This window comes from Podarcis vaucheri (assembly GCF_965113315.1).
Source record: "Podarcis vaucheri genome assembly, chromosome: 4".
NCBI lineage: Eukaryota > Metazoa > Chordata > Lepidosauria > Squamata > Lacertidae > Podarcis > Podarcis vaucheri.
Window position 1 is genome coordinate 722673 of NC_138762.1, and position 24988 is coordinate 747660.

A 24988-nucleotide genomic window follows, 5' to 3' on the forward strand; every position below is an offset into this window, starting at 1 on the left:
GGCGACCCCGGGCCTGACGATGATCCTCCAACCGGTCGTCTATTTGTAGACTCCGTTGAATGAGAGTGTCTAGCGTGGTGGGGCGTTCCATTGTGGCCAACTGATCCAGTACCTCGTCCGAAAGCCCTTCGAGATACTGGTCCCGCAGTGCCGAATCATTCCAGGTCAAGTCCTGTGCCAACAGCCGAAACTCCGTGGTATATGCGGCCACCGTGGACTTGCCCTGTTTCAAACGCCGAATCGCCCGGTTGGCTTGACTCCCTTTCTGGGGGTTGCCGAAAGCGGCCTCCAAACGATTGCAAAACCCCGTATAGTCTGCCAGCAAGGGGGAGTCTTGCCTGAGTAGCGGCAACGCCCACTTGGCCGCCTGGTCCTTTAACAAACTAATCAAAAAGTGCACCTTGGTGCGGTCGTCAGGAAAGTTCCGGGCTCGCCCCTGAATATACAGCTTGGCCTGGGCCAGGAACATGGGAAAGCTGGCCGGGGCTCCATCAAATTTCTCAGGCAAAGCCACTGGGTACTTGCCAGGCGCCGGGGCGTCGGCCCCAGGAGCCGGTAGGGCTTCCAAGCGTTGCTGAAGTGCCACAACCGCGTCACTGAGCTGCTGCACGGTGTGAGTCAAGGCCTGGTTCTCCTGGGCCAAAGTCACCAGTGCAGCCGCCTGGTCAGCCATGGCCTCTGGCTCTTCCCGAACGCACCCCTACGAAGGAGCAAACTGTGCTGGTCCCGGGGGTAAGGTACCGTGAGTGTAGCAGAGTCCACACGAAGAGGGGCGAGGTCCGATGCAGAGAGCCGGGCGGGGAACAGGAACGCTAGAACAGAAGGCTGAGCAGGTAACAGGAACGCCGGATGGTCGGGAACAGGAGGCCGAGCAGGGAACAGGAGTACTGCATATTACCAACTACAAACCTAACCTTGGCGCTGTCGACGGTGACCCTTTGCTGGTGGAGGAGCTTAACCTCTTCTTTGCTCGCTTCGAGAAGGAGCCACCTGAGACGCCGGTATTACAGCCACCAGCCCATAGGGGCCCCTCATTCACTGTAGAGGAGCACGAGGTGAGACAAGTATTGAGGATGGTGAATCCGAGGAAGGCGGCTGGACCTGATGGTATCACTGGAAAGGTGTTGAAGGGCTGTGCGGATCAGCTGGCGAGGGTCTTCACTAAGATCTTCAATAAGTCCTTACACCAGTCTATTGTCCCACCCTGCCTGAAGTCGTCAACTATTGTCCCTCTGCCTAAAAAATCCACAATCAGTAGTTTGAATGACTACAGACCAGTTGCACTGACTCCAATCATCATGAAGTGTTTTGAGAAACTGGTGCGCCGTCATATTATTTCCTGTCTTCCATCAACTTTTGACAACTACCAGTTTGCATACAGGGCAAATAGATCCACAGAAGACGCTATCACCACCACTCTCCATGCTGCTCTGTCCCATCTGGAGCGGCCGGGGAATTATGTGAGGCTGCTGTTTGTGGATTTTAGCTCTGCTTTTAACACTATCCTCCCCCATAGACTGGTGTCCAAGCTAGAGACGATTGGACTCCCCAACTCCACCTGTCTCTGGGTTTTGGATTTTTTGTCAGAACGTTCTCAGAGGGTTAGAGTAGGGTCACATGTGTCCACAGCCCTTAGCCTTAACACCGGCTCACCACAGGGTTGCGTGTTGAGTCCCCTGCTCTACACTATCTATACGTATGACTGTACAGCCATCTACTCCAGCAACAAAATCATCAAGTTTGCTGATGATACTACGGTGGTGGGGCTCATTTCAGGAGGGGATGAGTCCGCCTATCGGGACGAGGTGGAGCGGCTCTGTGTTTGGTGTGGAGAGAACAATCTGGCTCTTAATACGGCTAAGACCAAGGAATTGGTGGTGGATTACAGGAAGAAAAAGGCGGACATTCAGCCCTTGTATATCAACGGGGAACGGGTGGAGAGGGTGGCGGAATTCAGGTTTTTGGGAGTGACTATGGATCAGGGCATGACTTGGAGCGCAAATACCACTGCTCTGGTGAAGAAGGCCCAGCAGAGAATTTATTTCCTCAGACTTTTAAAAAAGAACAATCTGAGTGAGAGACTGCTGGTGTCCTTCTACCGAGGCTCCATAGAGAGCATACTTACATACTGTATTTGTGCTTGGTTCTCCAGTTGTACAGCTAGGGAGAGGAAGGTGCTCCAGAAGGTCATAACCACAGCCCAAAGGATTATTGGTCACCCTCTCCCACCTTTGGAAGAACTGTACGGTTCCCATTGCCTTAGGAAAGCAAACAACATCCTGCAGGATCCATCTCACCCGGGATACAGTCTGTTTGCACTACTGCCTTCTGGCAGGAGGTATAGAAACATCAAGTCAAGGACAAATAGACTAAAAAACAGTTTCTATCCAAGAGCTGTGGCCTTTTTGAATGCTGTAACTCGATAGTGAGACCTGGGAGTTTGATGGGTGTGGGTGTGGTTGGAAGGTGGTTTGTTTGGTTGTTGCTGTTGTTTTGCTTTTGTTGTTTTTAAGGGATGGCATCCAATTTCGTTGCACTTGTGCAATGTTGCACTAGTGTAATGACAATAAAGAATCTATCTATCTATCTATCTATCTAGTCAGGAACAGGAAGCCGAGCAGGGGACAGGCGTACCGGATAGTCAGGAGCAGGAGGCCGAGCAGGGATCAAGAACACAGGAAGGTCCGTGGCCAACAACGACGTTGCTCCCGCAACCTGGGGCCGGCCTGACTGGGCTTTTATCCTCTTCCAAGGTCAGGGGCGGTCCCGACCCCCAGGAGCCCCGCCTCCTCTGGCCTTAAGGCGAGCACTCCTCCTGGGGGCAACTAGTTCCCTTCGCCTCTCTGCCCTAAGCCTCTGCAGATCAGGAGAGGCCAAAGGGTTACTGAGCCCTGGAGGAGGCTCACCTGTGACCACTGAGTCATCAGGCCTCTCTGGGGCCAGGAGGACTTCACCTGGGGCCAGCTCCTGCTGCACTGCCACAGGTGCAGGCTCTTCAGCATCTAGGCCTTGCCCCAGTTCAGCCGGCCCTGGAGGCGGGGACTCCTGTGCAGGCTGGGATTCCTCTGTTTCATCCTCCGAATCCGAATCCCAGGCCATCACAGAAACAGGTTTAACTTTGGTTAAGAAAGTGAAATACCTGGGGGTTAATATGACTGTTAAGAATGTGAATTTATTTAAAGATAACCATGAACAATGCTGGACGGAAGTGAAAAAAGATTTACAAATTTGAAGCTTTCATTGCTAGGCCGTATCGCTGCGATAAAAATGAATATTTTGCCAAGAATGTTGTTTTTGTTTCAAACTTTGCAAATTTTGGATAAAATGGACTGTTTCAAGAAGTGGCAGAGAGATATTTCTAGATTTGTCTGGCAGGGCAAGAAGCCCAGAATAAAATTTAAAATACTAACGGATGCAAAAGAAAGAGGTAGATTTGCCCTGCCAGACCTTGAACTTTATTATGAATCAGCCACATTTTGCTGGCTGAGAGAATGGCTGCTTCTTGAAAACACAGACATTTTGGATTTAGAAGGTTTTAATAATGTATTTGGGTGGCATGCATATTTGTGGTATGATAAGGTCAAAGCACATAAAGCATTTAAAAATCATATTGTCAGGAAAGCACTGTTTAATGTCTGGACAAGATATAAGGACCTACTTGAAAATAAAACCCCAAGGTGGTTGTCACCGATGGAAGCAAAGGCTCAGAAAAACCTCAATATGGAGGCCAAATGGCCGAAATATTGGGAAATTCTGGAACAAGAGGGAGATAAATTGAAATTGCAGAGCTTTGAAAAACTAAAAAATAAAGTGCAAGATTGGCTTCATTATTATCAAATAATGGAGGCATACAATTTGGACAAGAAAATTGGCTTCCAGGTGGAAAAATCAAAATTGGAAACAGAACTGTTAGATCCTAAAACTAAGACTTTGTCAAGGATGTATAACTTGCTGTTGAAATGGAATACTCAGGATGAAACGGTGAAATCTGCTATGATTAAATGGGCACAAGATGTTGGACATAACATTATGATGGCTGACTGGGAACAGTTATGGACCACAGGTATGAAGTTCACGGCATGTAATGCCTTAAGAGAGAATATTATGAAAACAATATACAGGTGGTACATGACACCAGTCAAGCTTACAAAAATTTATCATTTGCCCGATAATAAATGTTGGAAATGTAAAGAAACTGAAGGTACATTCTTTCACCTTTGGTGGACGTGCCCAAGGATCAAGGGTTTCTGGGAGATGATCTATAATGAAATGAAAAAGGTATTTAGGTATACCTTCCTGAAGAAACCAGAGGCCTTTCTCCTGGGCATGGTCGGCCAATTGGTGCTAAAGAAGGATAGAACTTTCTTTATGTATGCAACAACAGCAGCAAGAATACTTATTGCAAAGTATTGGAAGTCACAAGATCTATCCACCCTGGAAGAGTGGCAGATGAAGGTGATGAACTATATGGAACTGGCGGAAATGACTGGCAGAATCCGAGACCAGGGAGAAGAGTCGGTGGAAGAAGACTGGAAGAAATTTAAAGACTATCTACAGAAATATTGTAAAATTAATGAATGTTAGAATGATGTTGGATAAGAAGTTAAGTGGTTTTAGCAGCAATGTTACAAAGGAGTATGCAAAAATGGATTGCTAACATGTGAGAATCTAAAGTTATAATACATTAAGATAATGGATTAAGATAAAAATAAAGAGGGAAAGGATTTGCTGATTTAACTAACTGAACTGGAATACAAAAAAGGGAGGTATGAGGAGGTCAGGGAAACAAGTAAATGAAAGACAAGATATGGAAAGATTGATTTGTTTTTAATTGTTTTTATTTTTCTGTATCCTGTATTTTCTTTGTTTCTTTTTTTTACTCATTTTCTTATTATTGTAAATTTTTTTTGAAACTTAAAAAAAAAAGGAGACTCCCATGGACTGCAAGATCAAACGTATCCATTCCGAAGGAAATCAGCCCTGAGTGCTCACTGGAAGGACAGATCCTGAAGCTGAGGCTCCAATGGTTTGCCCACCTCATGAGAAGAGAAGACTCCCTGGAAAAGACCCTGATGTTGGGAAAGATGGAGGGCGCAAGGAGAAGGGGACGACAGAGGATGAGATGGTGGGACAGTGTTCTCGAAGCTACCAGCATGAGTTTGACCAAACTGTGGGAGGCAGTGGAAGACAGGAGTGCCTAGTGTGTTCTGGTCCAGGGGGTCACGAAGAGTCGGACACGACTAAACAACTAAACAACAACATAAGGAGACTCAGTCACTACAAAATCAGACTGGTAAAGGCAGGAAAAGGTGCACAACAGCAAGTGACGATCGAAGAATGAAGAGACTGTGCCTACAGGACAGAAGAAAATCATCTGAGTGTTTACAAGATGACATGGGGCAATGGAAGGTGAAGCTGAGTGCAAGGACTGGTCTAAACGCTAGAATTCCAAGGGAAAAGCTATTATCTCTCAAGCCAAGGTGGAAAAGATTAAACTGGGCTTAAACCGGTGTTAACTGGACAGCGGAACAATGGGACAGTGTTATTTGGAGTGATGAGACCCCAATCTCCTTGATTGGTAGTGGGGGATGAAATATGCGAGGAGGAGAATCGGAGAAGATTTACATCCTACTTGCATTATACTGACCGTGAAACACCCAGACAGTGTGATGATCTGGGGTTGTATGACAGCAAAAGGTGTGGGCAGAATTTGTGTCATTAATGGGAACGTCAATGCCCCCAAATACATAAATCAAATACTTGAGCCTGAACTGAAGCGTTCTGAATGTGAAATCCTATTCCACTGCTGGAATGGCCTGGGAATAGTCCAAGCGAAATGAGGGGATGAGGGACCAACTCCCTTCTCTTGCCATTGCCTTCCGTTAAGGGTTTGGGTGTAATCCTTGACGCCTCCCTTTCCAGGTTACAGCAACAGCCAAGGCGACATTTTCCCACCTTTGCCGCATCAAGCAGTTGGTCCCTTACCTTTCCCGCCCCGACCTGGCCACAGTGATCCATGCGACAGTCATCTCCAGGCTTGACTACTGTAATTCGCTCTACGCAGGGCTGCCCTTGAAGCTGTCCCAGAAACTCCAGCGGGTACAGAATGCTGCAGCGAGGCTCCTCACGGGGTCTCTGCCATGGGAGCATATTCATCCAGTGCTTTTCCAGCTGCACTGACTCCCGGTGGAGTACAGGGTCAGATTTAAGGTGCTGCTTTTGACCTTTAAAGCCCTTCACAGTCTAGGACCCTCGTACCTTCGGGACCGCCTCTCCCGGTCTGCCCCATGGAGAGCCTCAAGGTCCATAAATAGCAACACCCTAGAGGTCCCAGGCCCTAAGGAAGTTAGATTGGCTTCAACCAGAGCCAGGGCCTTCTCAACACTGGCTCCAGTCTGGTGGAACGCTCTGCCTCATGAGACCTGGGCCCTGCAGGATCTGATTTCTTTCCGCAGGGCCTGTAAGACAGAGTTGTTCCACCTGGCCTTTGGCTTAGAATCAGTTTGATTCTCTCCCCCTCTTTCTTTTTCCTTTCTCCTCCCTTGAAGAGGCTGCATCCTAATGTTTTAATGTTGTATCTTAATCTTTTAAATTGTATTTTAATCAACTTGTTTTTATTATTGGTTGTTAGCCACCCTGAGCCCGGTCTTGGCTGGGGAGGCCGGGGTATGAATAAATTATTATTATTATTATTATTATTATTATTATTATTATTATTAATTCCATCTTGGTTTCACATTATCACAGCTGCAGAACTAAAAAACTTGCTTCACTCCATGGGAAGGCGTTGTAAGGCCGGAATTAAAGTTAAAGGTTATCGAAGTCAGTATTAATTGACATGGTGAGAATTTCTGTATATCTCCTTTTTTCTATGTGTTTCACATTTCTTTTTTATGACTGCTGTTCTAATAAATACTCCTTCATAAAAGTTATTGCATTGCATTACTCATTAAGTTATCTTTCCTATGGTATTACTCCCAAAAAAAGTGGTGTTATGAGCCATCAAACCTCGGAAACACACTTTTTAAAAAGTTTCCATGATTTTAGCCACTAATGCATTTTTTATATGGGATCAGATGGTTATTATTAATGTTTCATGTGTATGTATGTGTTGGAAGCCACCCAGAGTGGTGTGGTGTAGTGGTTAAGAGCGGTAGTCTCGTAATCTGGGGAACCGGGTTCGCGTCTCCGCTCCTCCACCTGCAGCTGCTGGGTGACCTTGGGCCAGTCACACTTCTCTGAAGTCTCTCAGCCCCACTCACCTCACAGAGGGTTTGTTGTGGGGGAGGAAGGGAAAGGAGAATGTGAGCCGCTTTGAGACTCCTGAAGGGGAGTGAAAGGCGGGATATCAAATCCAAACTCTTCTTCTTCTTCTTCTTCTTCTTCTTCTTCTTCTTCTTCTTCTTCTTCTTCTGGGGCAACCCAGTCAGATGGGCAGGGGATAAATAAAAATTACTACTATTATTATCACTGCTACTACTACCTGAAATTCAATAAGCCTGGCTCTTCTCTGGGACGGATTTTGTTTGGCCCAGTCATGGCATCCCCTCCATCTCCTATGTCAGTCGTCTCTTTGGTCAACCCAAGACCGACAGGAGCAAAAAAAAAAAAAAGGAAAGAAAACCTGACAGAAGCTACTTATCTTTCCTAACAATTCTGAAGCTGACATTTAAGATGCCTGGGCAGTTCAGACCAGCCGAATCGTGGTATAAAAAGGCAGAACTGGAGGAAGATAGTTCACAGAAAAAACTGGAGTTTGCTGTTCAAGGTTTCTTGTGGGGTTGTTAGGTTCCCAGGTGTTGTAGGGGGCGCTGTTGAGCTCTGTGGAAATCACATAGAGGTATTTTTTGAATTTCCTGGCAGATAGGACGATCCCACAGGGAGCCTTACCAAGAGAGGCCACGATCCCACGATTCTCCTCCATGACATCCTTAGGCAGAGCTCTCTGGTCAGGATCCAGCAACGCCCACTCCTCTTCTGTGAAACAAACAGCGACATCTTCAAAGCACACTGGACCCTAAAAGAAAAAGGGAAATGTCCTCCTCTGAGACAGCAGAAATATGATCTGCTCCACAATGCTCTGCTATTTCCTTCCTGTTAATGCAGCCGCTGGGAGAGATCATCAGGGGGTTTGGGCTGGGTGTTGATCAATATGTGGATGATACCCAGCTCTACCTCTCTTTCAAATCAGAACCAGTGAAGGCGATGAAGGTCCTGTGCGAGTGCCTGGAGGTGGTTGGTTGGTGGATGGATGGTGGCTAACAGATTGAGGTCGAATCCTGACAAGATAGAAGTACTGTTTTGGGGGGACAGGAGGCGGGCAGATGTGGGGGACTCCCTGGTCCTGAATGGGGTAACTGTGCCCCTGAAGGACCAGGTGCGCAGCCTGGGAGTCATTTTGGACTCACAGCTGTCCATGAATGCACAGGCCAATCCTGAACGTTTTGGATTTGTGACCATTATGCTCATTTGCATTCAGTAGCAGTTAAAGCTCCGCCGGATGAAATACAATTGCCTCTGGTCTATTTCTGGGAATCCTATAACGTGTTTAGGTTTCACTCTGGTAACTATACATTGGAGTTCTGCCTGGATCAATACTGAGTAGAATTCCATGACAGGGTCTTCCTCCATGAAATCAGCTGCCAAAAGAGAAGGCCCCTAGCTCCCCACAGATTTCCAAGTCCCCTCCTCTCTGGGGTTTCTGGCAAGCGATTGAACAGTGCGCCAGTGTGCAGCCTGCCTTTGCTCCTCCATTGTCAGACCTCTCTTGGCTCTGAGAGACAAGCAGGGAGGGTGGATTCTGGCAGAAGGAGAGGGAGCCCCCGGTGGCTCCTCCTTCTCCTGACTCACCTCTGCCTCTCGACCTTCCTCCTCCCACTCGCCTCCTTCCTCTTCTGCCTCTGATTCTGGACTGCATTCTGCCACAGAGTCTCCCAGCTCACTAAGCCCTGTTGCCCCTTCAGCTTCTGACACCTCCTCTTCCCAGGTTTCTCCCTCTTCTCCCTCTGACCGCTCATCCTTCCTCCACCTCCACTCCTTCGGCTGAGACATCTTCTTTTCCTGGTTCCCCGGCTGCTTCCTCCCACCACTCCTCTGTGCCCAACCAGTCCATGACATTGCTCCATCCCTCGGCCTCTGTCCCCACAAGGCAGCTTCCCCTGACCTGATCTGGTTCCACAGCCGCTGCTTCCCTTCTGCTCCCATGAAAAGATGGATCAGGAGGTCTTGCTGGCATCATTCTGTCTCCTGAAAGAGAAAACAGGTAAGCAGGATGCCAGGCGTGCCCATGTCTCTCACAGGTGAAACAGGGCATCTCTAACTACAGATGGGCCTTTCAGAAAGCCTTACCTGCTGAGTGCATTTGGAAATTTGTGCCCATTTCATGTTAGTTGTGAAAAAGTACTTCTCCCTTCCTCTGGACCCTACTGTCCCCCCCCCCAAAAAAACAAGATGAAACGTACGCACAGATTAGTTGGGAAAGCAACAGAATGAGAAAAGCCACCTTCCTCCTTAGCCGGTGGCCTCTCTCTGGTGTCCAACGGAGGCCTCTCTGCCTCACAGGAATCCAGGTCCATTTCTGCAAAATGATCCTTTTCCTGAGAAAGAAACCAAGGATTCAAAACAGAGAATGAATGGCGAGAAATGTTAGAAAGAGAATGACAAAGACAGACACTTTAAGGGTGTTAGATCTCATTCCATGGATGCCTTCCCAGGAAAAGAATGGGCTAACAGTAGGGCATTATGGGATGTTTTCCATCCTGTTTCGAGCCCCTTGGGAGTATCCAGAGCAAAGTCTCTCTCACCTGCTTTCTCTCCTCTGCCTGACTCAGGAGGAAACCTTCGGCCAGGGCCACCGCCTGGGAACTGGTCTCCGCTCCGCATTCCCTCACCCAGCTCTCCATCTCTGGAGGAAGGACAGCCAGGAACTGCTCCAAGATCACAAGATCCAGCATCTCAGCTTTCGTGTGCCTTTCTGGCTTCAGCCACTGATGGCAAAGGTGGTAGATTCAGCTGCAAACCTCTCGGGGTCCTTTGGCCTCCTGGCAGCAGAACCTTCCAAACTGCTGGCTCTGCACCTCTGAGCGGAGGGTGTCCTCCTCACCCAGGATCTTCAGCACAGAGTTTTCCCAGAATCCCCCACTGCTCCCAGTTTGGATGGCATGGCCTCTTCCTGTTCCAGGGCCAGCTGAGTCTTGCTCATCCATCTGTGCTCTCAGGAAGCCTCTGAGAGATTGGAAGGAACCCTTTGGTCTTCTGCCAAGTTCTCTCTTAATGAGAAGCTCTAGCAAATCCTACAAAGCAAATGCACTGTTACGGAATAGTTTTTATTATTATTAGTTAATATTTTTATTTTTTTTGTATAGCTGATATAGTTTTCTATAGTTTGTACAGTTTTGTTCTTTAGGTGAGGGGGTTAGGGCTGTCTGGGAGTCGGCCCCATTCAACAGAATGGCAGGGGCAAGTTCCCCAGGGTGGGGGTGGGGATGCACTAGGAGGAAGAGTTACACTAAGACCAGACCACGTCGGTACCGAGGAGGCAGGTTTAGTCATTGTTTGAGGACTATCCTTCCCTCCGGGTCTGGTCTTGACCAGAAGGATACTGGAATCAGCAAGGGAGAGCCACATGACCTGAAGAGGCTGCTGCATAATGCCAGGTCAATGATTCATGAGACCACTGCCATCCACAACTTGGGATGGAGGACTTGACCTGGCATGTTCACCTTTATGGATGTGGGTGATCTGACACGAAGTGAAACCAAAACAAAAGAAGTGTCATGGCATGGTCGGATCACTTCCTGGTGCAACTGGACTTATCCACGACCCTTTCCCTCTGCAGGGAGGAGGGACAAATTTGGATGGCCCACCCCCGGTACTTAATGGATCCAAATGGTTTCCAGAAAGGAGGAGGGGATGTTTTATCCCATGTTGATGGCCTTTCAGCTGATTTCCTTGTGGCGCCTGGACAGCCCCGTGGTTTTCCCCGGAGCTGAGGGCGATGAAACAATCACTGAGATGGCTAGAGTGTCGGTGGCAGAAAACACACTCTGAATCTGACAAAATACGGGTTAGAGCTCAACGTCGAGCCTACCAAGTGACGATGGCTGTCTAAACTGCCTCTATTGCATCTGCAGAAAACAACACCAGGAGACTATTGCAGGTGGTTCGCAATTTAGTGGAACCACCTGCATCATTGGGGCCTCAAAAGGACCCTAAGATCTCCTGCAATGATTTGGCAAAGTTTTTTCCAGTTAAATTGACTCAGATTTGGAAAGAGGTAGACTCCACCGTGGGAGCAGGGCCAGGGTGGGAGAGTGCTAGAGTTCTGTCTAGTCAGTTTGCGTGGGATCAGTTCAAGTTTGTTACCTCCAAGGATGTGGACAGGCTGCTTGGACAAGTGAAACTGACCACCTGCCTCCTTGCTCATCCTGGCTCATAAAAGTGAATCGGGAAGGGCTGGGCGATGGGCTCTGCAGGGTGGTGAATGCATCGCTCTGTGAGGGAGCCTTCTCAGACCCGATGAAAGAGGCAGCTATTAAACCACCTCTTAAAAAAATATCTTTAGACCCAGCCAATTTGGCCTGGCGTGCTCTGGTCCAGGGGGTCGCGAAGAGTCGGACACGACTAAACGACTAAACAACAACAACAACAATTTGACCAACTATCGCCCAGTCTCAAATTTACCATTCTTGGGCAAGGTGATTGAGAGAGTGGTTGCCGAACAACTCCAGGCACGCCTGGAAGAAGCGGACCATTTGGATCCCTTCCAGTCGGGATTCAGGCCTCATCATGGGACTGAAACTGCCTTGGTCGCACTGGTTGATGATCTCTGGCGCGCTAGGGACAAAGTGAGAGCTGTTTCCTAGTTCTGCTGGATCTCTCAGCGGCGTTTGATACAATCGACCATAACATCCTTCTGGACCATCTTGAGGGGCTGGGAGCTGGGGGCACTGTCATATAGTGGTTCCGCTCCTTCCTCCTGGGCCGTGTTCAGAAAGTGGGGGGGGGATGAGTGTTCAGACCCCTGGCCTCTCATTTGTGGGGTGCCTCAGGGTTCTGTCCTCTACCCCATTCTTTTCAACATCTACATGCGGCCGCTGGGAGAGATCATCAGGGGGTTTGGGCTGGGTGTTCATCAGTATGCGGATGATACCCAGCTCTACCTCTCTTTCAAATCAGAACCAGTGAAGGCGGTGAAGGTCCTGTGTGAGTGCCTGGAGGCGGTTGGAGGATGGATGGCGGCTACCAGATTGAGGTTGAATCCTGACAAGACAGAAGTACTGTTTTTGGGGGACAGGAGGCGGGCAGGTGTGGGGGACTCCCTGGTCCTGAATGGGGTAACTGTGCCCCTGAAGGACCAGGTGTGCAGCCTGGGAGTCATTTTGGACTCACAGCTGTCCATGGAGGCACAGGTCAAATCTGTATCCAGGGCAGCTGATTACCAGCTCCATCTGGTACGCAGGCTGAGACCCTATCTGCCTGCGGACTGTCTCGCTAGAGTGGTGCATGCTCTGGTTATCTCCCGCTTGGAATACTGCCATGCGCTCTATCTATGTGGGGCTACCTTTAAAGGTGACCCAGAAACTACAACTACCGTAACCCAGAACGCGGTAGCTAGACTGGAAGCTGGTGACTGGGAGTGGCCGCCGTGTCCACATAACACCAATCCGGAAAGACCTACATTGGCTACCAGTACATTTCTGGGCACAATTCAAAGAGTTGCTGCTAACCTTGAAAGCCCTAAACGGCCTCAGCCCAGTATACCTGAAGGAGCGTCTCCACCCTCATTGTTCTGTCCGGACACTGAGGTCCAGCGCCGAGGGCCTTCTGGCGGTTCCCTCATTGTGAGAAAAGAGGTTACAGGGAACCAGGCAGAGGGCCTTCTCAGTAGTGGCACCCGCCCTGTGGAACGCCCTCCCATCAGATGTCAAGGAAATAAACCACTATCTGATGTTATCTGATGTGATGGTCTCACACTGACATAGTGCTACAGCAACACATCCTGTCTGTTGAATCCCCTCAAGGCTTTCATTTAACCATGTCGCCTGGCATTCACCATAGCTGGCACAGGTTTGGGCATCTCTGAGGGAGATGTCTTCGCCTTGGCCTTTAGCTATGGGATTTTATTATAGGCTGTGGTTTTGCACGCATGGGGGTTGCTCACTTGCACTTAAAGGACCAAAAGGCTAATTGCAGCCTGGATACACGTGCCCAATTCAAACTGAGTCCAATTTGAATTTATCTTGCCCCATGGTTCTCAACTCTTCAAACCAATCTGTTAAAAGAAAACCATTCTTAACAAGGGCAGTTGTCCAAATAAGTCAATTTAAGTCTATAAGGAATCATTCCTGCTAAACCAAAGCATATCCACCTTCATGTTTCTTAGAAGCTTCTCCTTGGTAAAGCAAGTTTTAGCACATTTTTAAAATGGGTAGGGAAGGTTGGCATAGTGCCAGGTGGGACAACGAATTGTGGTTATCTAAACATTGGACTACACAATAGTGTGAGCTATTAGAAAGTATAAAATGCATGAGAATTCTCCACTGGTGTGTAAGGAATAAGACATTAAACATAAAAACAGTTACACACAATAAATTGCCCCCCTTTGTGGAAATCACACTGTCAGACACATTTCAACATTCTTACATAATAACACATAATACAAAACAAAATAATTAAATATCTGTTGCATATCTTGACACCATTGTGATCTTTTACGTATGTATCTTTTGAATCTTGGAGCAGAGGCTTGAGGTTCAAGTGAAAAAATGTCCTTGCAATTCAACTCCTCCCCCCTTTGTCAGCCCCCCCCCCGTCAGTCTATATCATTTTAAAGAGATAGTTGTGGCCACTTTGAAAACTCTGGTGTTGCAGGTCTTGTGATAGCGAAGAACTGAGTTGAGGGGTTGTTGCTGCTTTTCATCATTGCACATCTGTAGAAGTGATATCCTGTAAGGGGCAGGGTTTGGGGGCGACTTAAAACAGTTAGACAAGAAAGGGGCAAAAGGCAAAAAGGATGTCCTCCAGTTTCCATGGGAAGCTGCAAATAATAACAATCTTAGTGGATTAAACATTTTATTCATTATCACATTTCCATATAATTACTGTTATTATCTGCTAAGTTTGTTTGCTTTCCTTCACTTAATTTTTGTTGTTGTTGTTCTTTTCATATTATAAAATAAAAAATTACTCCACATGTATAGAAAGAGAACTGTAAAAAATACAAAGGTTAAAAAATAAAAAAGCAAAAAATTAGATTACCAGTTAGATGAAAATGGACTTGACACAAAGACATCAGATTCAGAAAATAACTATTATTAAATAGTACAAAGATATTATCAAAACCACACATATTACTACTGGACTGAAAAAAATATGGAAAAACAATGGGGAAAACTTAAAATTCACCATGTGCTATTCAATAAAAGAACTTCATGAGACTGACTTTCAACATGTGATGAACATGTCCCCCAAAGTAAAACACAAACACACAAAAATGAGCTATGAGGAACCAAAAATAAATAAATGCTAAGACACACAATTAATAAGTAACCTGAAGTAATCTGTTTTGGCATTCTAACATCCCAAATGAAAATAAAAGTGTTTCTTGATGTGACATCAGCTGTAATGTTAATAGCGGAATACTGGGAAATGAGTTAATACCAATAAAATGAATGGCAATTTAAAGTTGTGCAGGTACCTTGCACTAGCCAAAATGACAGAATTAGTAAGAAATGCTCAGGCCAAAGGTAAACAAGTACCATTCCACAAACAATGTTTGGTTGTGCTTCGATTAACTTCATAGACATAATGGAGAAACTGATTAAATAAATGAAAACAGATTATTTGTAACTTAAAAAAATGTCAAAGGCACAAAGAGATAGAGGTCACTAATACAGCAGGGATTCAGACTTGTTTCACAGAACAGAAAGAAAGTTGCTGTTTGGCTTTAAGGGAAGAAGGAAGAAAAGAAATACAAATGCAATTACTTTTTATAGAGTATTTAAATCACTGTTTGCATCCCCTCATTATCATTTGTGCTGTGGGAGAAAAGAAAGGACACTCGGTTAAAAAGGAAAATTATTTCATGTGAGAGGTCCGTCAGGAAATGCTGTTCCTAAAATGTATAGGCAATGCATAGGCATATACACACACACACAAAAAAAAAACTGTTATAAAATTTAAATCCCATGGGGGGGGGGGAACTACTCAAGAGAGGAACTCACAGTGGGAGTGCTTTGATATTTACCTGTGAAAAGAATTTGGCATGTCCAGTACTTAACTCTATTGTCTTAAGTAGCCCTGGAGCAAAACACATTAAGGATGATTTCGCTCAATGGTTCCAAGTTTTACATAAGGAAATTTGTATAGGTTTCACGCTCTCCAAACCTTCTCTCTCCCCCCTCCTTTCTCTCGCTCTCTCCTTTTTTTTTTTTAAAGCTGATCTAGCCTCTGTGCATGTGCAGAGTTCAGGAAAGGACTATCATTATTGGTCATTTTATCTGGTCATTCGCGGAACAATCAACCGCTCTCTTATTTATGAGTAAAATGGCCAGAGAGTTAGAATACATATGATTTTTTTTTTTTTTAACATTCTCAGCCTTACCATCTGCAGACAAATTTTACTGCCCTTTATTTACAGGATGGATGGTCAAGGCTAATTCTACTTGATTATATGAATTTTTATGTGCTTAAACTTTTAATGGACTTTTAAGTTTGATTTTTTTAAAAATAATAGACAAAATGATGAACACTGTAATCACTTAAATGCTTGATATTACCAGTTGGGCTTCACCTCTCACCTTTTAAAACTAAAGAGCATAGCTAGGTTGAATTTCAACTCCATCACGTCACCAGAATTTAAGAAGTACCCTCCAATGCTTGCAGACACATGTCCTTCCACACAGCCACAAATCGGGAGAGTTGAAAGGGGACCCTGGGGTCATCTAGTCCAACCCTAAAATACAGGGTTCATAGCAAGATTTGTACTACCAAAGAGGCATACACATTTAAGTACAGGTTTACAGCTGGGAAAGGAAACATCTATGCTCATATCATGTACTAAGGAAGAGGAAAATAAAAGTACATAACTTTACACAGAACCCTTTTTGCAGATCTTGAGATAGTTTGTGTGAGTTTGAAATGATATTTAAGGAAGAAGTGAACAGTTTTCGTAAGATAGGGAGAGGATCTCTTATAAAGCACAGTTAAAGCAGCCCTAGATTTGATTTTTAAAGGGAATACACAAGTGTTGCCCCCTCCCCTCTTTGCAGTTTCCTTTAAAGGAAGCTTACTCGGGAGTAAATTTACCTGGCACAGAAGTAAGAAGGGAGAAAACAACTGAAAGAGGCAGAGTGAAACAAGGGGGAGGGGGGCATTTTCTAACAAAAGAGGCCATGAAGTCTTATAGAGACTGATATCAGGAGCCTTACAATAACTCTTCTGTCCAAGCAAATCAAAGTTAAAACTGGATTCAAATATTTTTCTTAGAATGAACACCATACTTTTATAGGCATATGCTTAATGAAATACATACACTGCATTTTAGCTTGAGAGAGCAGTTGGCTCAACTAGGCTTTTGCAGCAGAAACATTAGGTTATCAGCACCTTCCAAAATAAGACTGTAGACTCACAATCTCAAAAGTTGGGGCAAAGCAAGAGGTGGGGTAAACATTTGCACACTTCATTCTCATTTTCTCTTATTTAGGACTGCTAAGATCCAGCATGACTTCCTTAGATTTAAATTTTGAAGCAAGCTTGCAGTTTAAACTATGCACACTTAAGAAAGGCAGTCTGCCAGAGACAGAAGGAACAGACAACACACATAACAGACAACATGTAAACATACATATTCTCATATATGTATTAACAGACAACACACATAACAGACAACATGTAAACATATATATTCTCATCCTTTAGTTGGTTATTGCAAGGAGTTGGGCCACTACCTTTGGCTTCATTAAGTGAAATTAGTAGGAAGGTCCCACATGGTTTTATGAGCCTCCTTGCCTCTTCAAACACACCACCAGGTAATCAGACTGGTAGGGCTCACAACGCTTGGTTGACTGGGTACCCCTTTATAGATGCATGCGTTGCTGTTGTTGCTTTTTTTGCTTTTTTCTTTTTTTTTGGGGGGGGTGTGTCTGGGATAGAGAAGGGGAAAAAGAGGGGTTGATTAGGATTGGTATGTCTAGGGGTTTGGTATGCTTAGTACAGGGACGTATAGTAAAGAGGAGAAGGGGCTTCTAGTTGCCTGGCAACTTCCTTAGTGGGTTTTAGAGAGCTCTAGCTATCCGGTTCCTTGCGTTCCATTTCCTATTTTCTTATTTCCTTATTTCCTTATTTCCTATAACCTGGGGTCTCTTTCCACTCTGCCGGTCCTGCCCAATTCCTCATGGGCTATCCCTCCTGGCAACCTCCTACCTATCGTCACATCTCAGGAAAAGGGGCCCTACTGGACGCCCGCGCCATGCGGTGCCAGATCGGGTGGTCCCTGGATAGAATTTCGGGTCGAAAATCCCCCTTGCTTTCGGAAGCGAGCTTACAGTACACGTGGTATGTAGCTCGACCGGTGCGGCTGGGATTGGGATAGAAAGCAAGACCACTTCCTGCCCCCTAGCAAGGACGCTCGGGAAGTTCGGAAAGAGAGCTCCAACCCCTTGCTTTCAACTGGGATGCCCGTTGCAGAGAGTCGGCTATCTTTCAAGTCGGGTCTCTCCGTCTTACTTTCGGGCTCCCAATTGGTGCGGCTGGCTGGAGATTTTAAGGAAAAGGGATAGAGCTCAGAACCCCCCTTTCGGGTTGAGCAGCGGTCCACGGTCTCTCTCACTAACCGGACCAAGAGAAAGGCAAGAAGGAGCGATAGAGAGGAGGGCAGAGAATTCAGTTGCCAGGAGACTTCCACCCCCTTCCCACCAGTGCACTGGATTTTCCTTTTTCCTTATACTCACGCGTCTTCTATGATGATCCCGGGATCGATGAATAAGCCAGCTGGATCCCTCTTTTGCTCCCCGGCTGAACTCCTAGGGCTTTCGATTACCGCCCAGAAGATGGCTGGGGGTCCAAAAGGATCTTCCCAGGCAAAATGGCCCGGAGCCGGCTGAAGATTTCGGGGCCCCCAGTCAGCAGCTCAGGAGAACTGCAAGCCCCACGTTGGGCAGCCAACTGTTACGGCTAAAATCTGGGTGCGGGGTTACTCTGCCACCCAGCTCATCGGACTAAGTCCGTGGGTCCCTGCGGAAGAAAATGAGCTCAGCCGGACACAGGAGCAAACTGCAGAAGGTCCAAGTTTATTGCGCAACAGGTTCAAGGCGAGATTGAACCCAGAGAAAGGGGTGACATGAACTTTTGAAACTCCCTCCATGTCCCAGAATACAGTGCAAAATACCTCCCAGTTACATCACGAATACATTAAGGAAAGGTTGGGTTACACAGATTACATCATGAATACATTAAGGAGAGGTTGGGTTACACAGATTAACATATGGAGGAGGGAGGGGGTGAATATGCAGAGTGCTGGATGGAGGAGGGAGGGGGAATATGCAGGGAGCTGGAGATATGCGCAGATAAGCACATCCTGAGAGGACAATGGTCCATGTACACGTAGTCTGTCACCTGGCATTGCCCAGAGGAAAGGTTTGGCAGAGTGATTTTGACAGGATTACTTGAGAGATTATGGAGGACAGGGGAGGGGTGATGGAGTCCTAGAGAAATTGAGCAAATATACTGTAGTGAAGAAGAAGACATGCCCCCCCCCTTCCGTAGCAGCTCTAAGGGGGCAGCTTTCCCCTGGCTCCGCCTATGGCAAGGGATCCTTTGGGGGGGGGGCCTTGGCTCTTGGCTGGGCTCTGAGCATCTCCCTCGGTCCCTTTTTTGGGGGGGGGCTTTGGCTCTTGGCTGGGCTCTGAGCATCTCCCTCGGTCCCTTTTGGGGGGGCCTTTGGCTCTTGACTGGGCTCTGAGCATCTCCCTCGGTCCCTTTTGGGGGGGCCTTTGGCTCTTGGCTGGGCTCTGAGCATCTCCCTCGGTCCCTTGGGGGGGGCCTTTGGCTCTTGGCTGGGCTCTGAGCATCTCCCTCAGTCCCTTTTGGGGGGCCTTTGGCTCTTGGCTGGGCTCTGAGCATCTCCTTCGGTCCCTTTGGGGGGGCTTTGGCTCTTGGCTGGGCTCTGAGCATCTCCCTCGGTCCCTTTTTTGGGGGGGCCTTTGGCTCTTGGCTGGGCTCTGAGCATCTCCCTCGGTCCCTTTGGGGGGGCCTTTGGCTCTTGGCTGGGCTCTGAGCATCTCCCTTGGTCCCTTTTTTTGGGGGGGGCCTTTGGCTCTTGGCTGGGCTCTGAGCATCTCCCTCGGTCCCTTTGGGGGGGCCTTTGGCTCTTGGCTGGGCTCTGAGCATCTCCCTTGGTCCCTTTTTTTGGGGGGGCCTGTGGCTCTTGGCTGGGCTCTGAGCATCTCCCTCTGTCCCTTTTTGGGGGGGCCTTTGGCTCTTGGCTGGGCTCTGAGCATCTCCCTTGGTCCCTTTTTCTGGGGGGGGCCTTTGGCTCTTGGCTGGGCTCTGAGCATCTCCCTCGGTCCCTTTGGGGGGGGGCCTTTGGCTCTTGGCTGGGCTCTGAGCATCTCCCTCGGTCCCTTTGGGGGGGGCCTTTGGCTCTGGGCTGGGCTCTGAGCATCTCCCTCGGTCCCTTTGGGGGGGCCTTTGGCTCTTGGCTGGGCTCTGAGCATCTCCCTCGGTCCCTTTTTGGGGGGGCCTTTGGCTCTTGGCTGGGCTCTCAGCATCTCCCTCGGTCCCTTTTTGGGGGGCCTTTGGCTCTTGGCTGGGCTCTGAGCATCTCCCTCGGTCCCTTTGGGGGGGGCCTTTGGCTCTTGGCTGGGCTCTGAGCATCTCCCTCGGTCCCTTTGGGGGGGCCTTTGGCTCTTGGCTGGGCTCTGAGCATCTCCCTCTGTCCCTTTTTGGGGGGGCCTTTGGCTCTTGGCTGGGCTCTGAGCATCTCCCTCGGTCCCTTTGGGGGGGGCCTTTGGCTCTTGGCTGGGCTCTGAGCATCTCCCTTGGTCCCTTTGGGGGGGGGCCTTTGGCTCTTGGCTGGGCTCTGAGCATCTCCCTCGGTCCCTTGGGGGGGGGCCTTTGGCTCTTGGCTGGGCTCTGAGCATCTCCCTCGGTATCTCGCCAGGAATCGGAGGAGCAGCGCAGCTCAGACTGGAGCGTTGTTCGTTGTTGTTGTTGTTTAGTCGCTTAGTCGTGTCCGACTCTTCGTGACCCCATGGACCAGAGCACGCCAGGCGCTCCTGTCTTCCACTGCCTCCCGCAGTTTGGTCAAACTCATGCTGGTAGCTTCGAGAACACCATCCAACCATCTCGTCCTCTGTCGTCCCCTTCTCCTTGTGCCCTCCATCTTTCCCAACATCAGGGTCTTTTCCAGGGAGTCTTCTCTTCTCACGAGGTGGCCAAAGTATTGGAGCCTCAGCTTCACGATCTGTCCTTCCAGTGAGCACTCAGGGCTGATTTCCTTAAGAATGGATACGTTTGATCTTCTTGCAGTCCATGGGACTCTCAAGAGTCTCCTCCAGCACCATAATTCAAAAGCATCAATTCTTCGGCGATCAGCCTTCTTTATGGTCCAGCTCTCACTTCCATACATCACTACTGGGAAAACCATAGCTTTAACTATACGGACCTTTGTTGGCAAGGTGATGTCTCTGCTTTTTAAGATGTTGTCTAGGTTTGCCATCGCCTTTCTCCCAAGGAGCAGGCGTCTTTTAATTTCGTGACTGCTGTCACCATCTGCACTGATCATGGAGCCCAAGAAAGTAAAAATCTCTCACTGCCTCCATTTCTTCCCCTTCTATTTGCCAGGAGGTGATGGGCCCAGTGGCCATGATCTTCGTTTTTTTGATGTTGAGCTTCAGACCATATTTTGCGCTCTCCTCTTTCACCCTCATTAAAAGGTTCTTTAATTCCTCCTCACTTTCTGCCATCAAGGTTGTGTCATCTGCATATCTGAGGTTGTTGATATTTCTTCCGGCAATCTTAATTCCGGCTTGGGATTCATCCAGCCCAGCCTTTCGCATGATGAATTCTGCATATAAGTTAAATAAGCAGGGAGACAATATACAGCCTTGTCGTACTCCTTTCCCAATTTGGAACCAATCAGTTGTTCCATATCCAGTTCTAACTGTAGCTTCTTGTCCCACATAGAGATTTCTCAGGAGACAGGTGAGGTGATCAGGCACTCCCATTTCTTTAAGAACTTGCCATAGTTTGCTGTGGTCAACACAGTCAAAGGCTTTTGCATAGTCAATGAAGCAGAAGTAGATGTCTTTCTGGAACTCTCTAGCTTTCTCCATAATCCAGCGCATGTTTGCAATTTGGACTCTGGTTCCTCTGCCTCTTCTAAATCCAGCTTGCACTTCTGGGAGTTCTCGGTCCACATACTGCTTGAGCCTTCCTTGTAGAATTTCAAGCATAACCTTGCTAGCATGTGAAATGAGTGCAGTTGTGCGGTAGTTGGAGCATTCTTTGGCACTGCCCTTCTTTGGGATTGGGATGTAGGCTGATCTTCTCCAATCCTCTGGCCACTGCTGAGTTTTCCAAATTTGCTGGCATATTGAGTGTAGCACCTTAACAGCATCATCTTTTAAAATTTTAAATAGTTCAGACGGAATACCATCACTTCCACTGGCCTTGTTATTAGCAGAGTCCAGTTCTGAGTTTGTGCAGATCTATCTTTCAATCCAAGTAGAGTTCTCCATGAGTGACCCTCTCTTGAAGGTCAGTTGCATGCCAGGGCTCAGTTCTGACACCTCTCAGGTGGACACCATTATACAGTAAGAGTCAGTTCTGGCACCCTTTTTTCTGGAAAAAGAGCATTGGTGGCATGTTTGTTTTGATGGTGATACATTCAATAAATGTAAACCAAACATATTGAAATTTGACTGCGACTGTTCCTTTTCTTTGTGCTTTAACTTTGCAAATGAAGATTTATACTAATGCACTTTACCATATTTCCTGGTACTAGTGCTGAGATAGGAAGCTTTCCAATATTACTAGCAGAGCTTATGAGGAGTAAGGATTCTTCTGAGGGATATGCTTTGAAGGTCATGTATGTACCCGACCTAAATAAAAAATAAAATGTAAAATCATTTGAAAAAATAGGTGGTATAACAAATGCTTATTGGATATGATGAGGAGCCAATCAAGAAATGGTATAGACTAAATGGGAGGAGTTCTGGAATCCCTGACGTCACAAGGGAGGTGGTTCTTAGCCAGTGGGAAGGTGAAACAACCTTATGAAGAAAGGAGAGAAAAGATTGTTCCATGACAACAACAAGTTATCAAAACAGAAAGAGGCGAGGTGGGTTTAACACTTTCATTTCAAGCTATGATATTTGCAGGGTCTCATTCCAGGCCCAAAAGGTCACTAAGAGGGGAAATGATAGGAAACTTTTTTAAATTACAGGTGGCCTTTCTCTTTTAAATACTAGAACTCAGGGTCATCCCATGAAACTGAGTGGTGGAACATTCTAGGACTGTGTACAGGTGCTGCCTGGGCAGCGCCCCCTAATGGCTGTTTGGCCAATGGCAACCGCCAGGCAAGCGAGAGGTTGGACGGAGGACTGACAGACTCTTAGGTAGCGACAAACTTTTATTAATTGGTTAACATTAGCAAAGAAATTGATCAGCAGCGTAGGACAGAGTCTAATGTAAAGCCAGCAGCAACTGGAATAAACTACAAAGCTAGCAATATAACCAATAAGCAAAAGTTCTTGGGAAACAATAATAATAATAGGGATAGAATAGGTTCAGTTCTTCATGTCTCCCCAGCCGATGGAGATCTGGAAGGCTTCAGACTGGCAGACAGTCTTTCTCTTCACATTCTGGAATGGAGCATAGAATAATGTATCAAGATCTCACTGTCTCCTTCAGCTGCTGGCCATTATATAGTCCATAGTGAAAGTCTCATGCCAAGCCCTGTTCTCTGAAGGCTGACCTGTTCAGGTAAGTTTTTAATGTGTGATATTTTTCATCTTTGTTGGAAGCCGCCCAGAGTGGCTGGGGAAACCCAGCCAGATGGGCGGGGTACAAATAATAAATTATTATAAACTGGCAACAGATGTAATTAATGAAGTAATCCCAATCCCATCCTTTGATCTGGCCTGGGAGTCGACAAGTGTGGGCAAGAGCCTTCATTTGCATTCTTTCTTTATCTCTGCAGTCAAAATAAGGCTAGTTTCCTTGTTCCCAGACAACTGGCTCCTCCTTCCTTCCTTCCTTCCTTCCTTCCCCCATGCAGGCAGGTGTTTGATAGCCGGCCAAGCCATGAAGTTGTTTTCACTTCTTCTCAAACAGCCACGCGGGTTCCAATGCATGCGCGTCTCTGCTCTTGTATGTCTAATAAGGTAGAATCTGTCACACACATTCTTCTATTTTGCGAATTTTATAGTGTAGAACGAGTTCAACTTATTTTACCGCTTCTATCAAAATTTATACCCCTCCAATATTATTTGGAATCCTCCCCTGAAATTCTTTGAAAATACCTCCTGGAAGATTCCTCAAGCTCAATATCATATGTGGTGGCTAAATTCTGCACTTTAGTAATTAGGAAGCGTAAATTTCTTCTGTTGAATGGCACACTGCAAAGTTCCCTTGTGTAACCTTTTTTCTTTTCTGAGGTTGTTGCTGATTTCTTGTTGTCTGATCTTGTGGTGTTTAGTGTTACTGGCTTTGGCCGCAATAAAACTTGACTTGACTTGACTCAAACAGCCACGTTCCTTACCTTAAAGCTACAACTCCATCGCAAACCAGGAGCACCACATTCTGTTTTATTCCCTGGCAATACAGGTGCCCTGCTCTGATTCATGGGCCCAGTTTGTCAATCCAGATCTAGATCATGATCCAGATCATGATCCAGAAAATACAAGTCTTTGGGAAACCCATTTGCTGGCATATCAAGGGCTGCTAGCTCAGATGGCTTCAAAACGGGATTAGACAACAGCCTCCTTCCTTCCTTCCTTCCTTCCTTCCTTCCTTCCTTCCTTCCTTCCTTCCTTTCTGCCACAGCACCAGATGTCAGGCTGGGTCTTTGCAAAAAGAAAACAAAATGGCACACTTGGAGAGCCAGGGTAGCAGCTTCTCTCTGCTTCTTTTCCAGGTCCAACTGATGGTCTCCAAAGTCTTGCTAGACTCAATTGGAGTTATATGCATCCAAGTGAGATGGGATCTAGTACTCCATCTTTTCTGATGATCAGGAGGTAATTCCATAATTAAATGTATATACCTTCCATCAACAATGGGGAACATGTTATCCTCCAGATGTTACTGGTCTGCAACTCCCGTCATCCCCAAACATTGACCATGATGCCTGTGATGGAAGGAGTTTGCACCCAGGAACATCTGAAGACCTCATAGATCCCACACAGTCTATTAAATGGTGAACATCTGGTAATGTATTATGGGGAAGCCACTTTCAGCCTGAGGGCTGGTATCAAAGCAGATAGCCTATCAATAAACACCAACAAATGTTGCAAAGCAAGATATTTCTTTTCAGCACACACCAGTAACTGAGATTTCAGCTGCAATTTTAAAAAGAACCAAAAATTCTCCATCTGATTTATCAGCTGATCTAGTGTACAGATCTTACAATCAACCTGTTTCTTCCACAAAGAAAATTGCCCCAAATTTGATTTACCCCATAAAATGAATATAGAGAGAAAAGACGGATCAAACCCATAACTGTTGCTTGCAAATGCTTACTGAAGTCCTATAAACTAGATGCCCAGGAGCTTAGAGAGGAATAAGATGCAAATGAGAAAGCTATGTTATCTAAAACTTTTTTTTAAATGCCTTTGAATCCATATGGAACATCTTTTTAAAATGGAGATTGATCCAGCAAAAGAAAAAGACATTTCAGTCCTATTGGACTCAACAATGTCTTTATGGGAAAGGATTGTCTGATCCTGACAGACGCCAAAGTTTAATGTTGGAAATGCCTCATTGAGAC

General features: G+C 46.7%; 1 protein-coding gene and 1 long non-coding RNA gene across 2 annotated transcripts in view; both read left to right on the plus strand.

Annotated features, from left to right (window-relative positions):
• LOC309531588 (uncharacterized protein) overlaps positions 1–24988 on the plus strand; it is a gene marked incomplete at its 3' end in the record, with an annotated part of 400889 nt that overhangs the window by 41056 nt on the left and 334845 nt on the right. The window lies entirely within an intron of this gene.
• LOC309530678 overlaps positions 1–24988 on the plus strand; it is a 95297-nt gene that overhangs the window by 10745 nt on the left and 59564 nt on the right. The gene's annotated exons all lie outside the window — the stretch shown is intronic.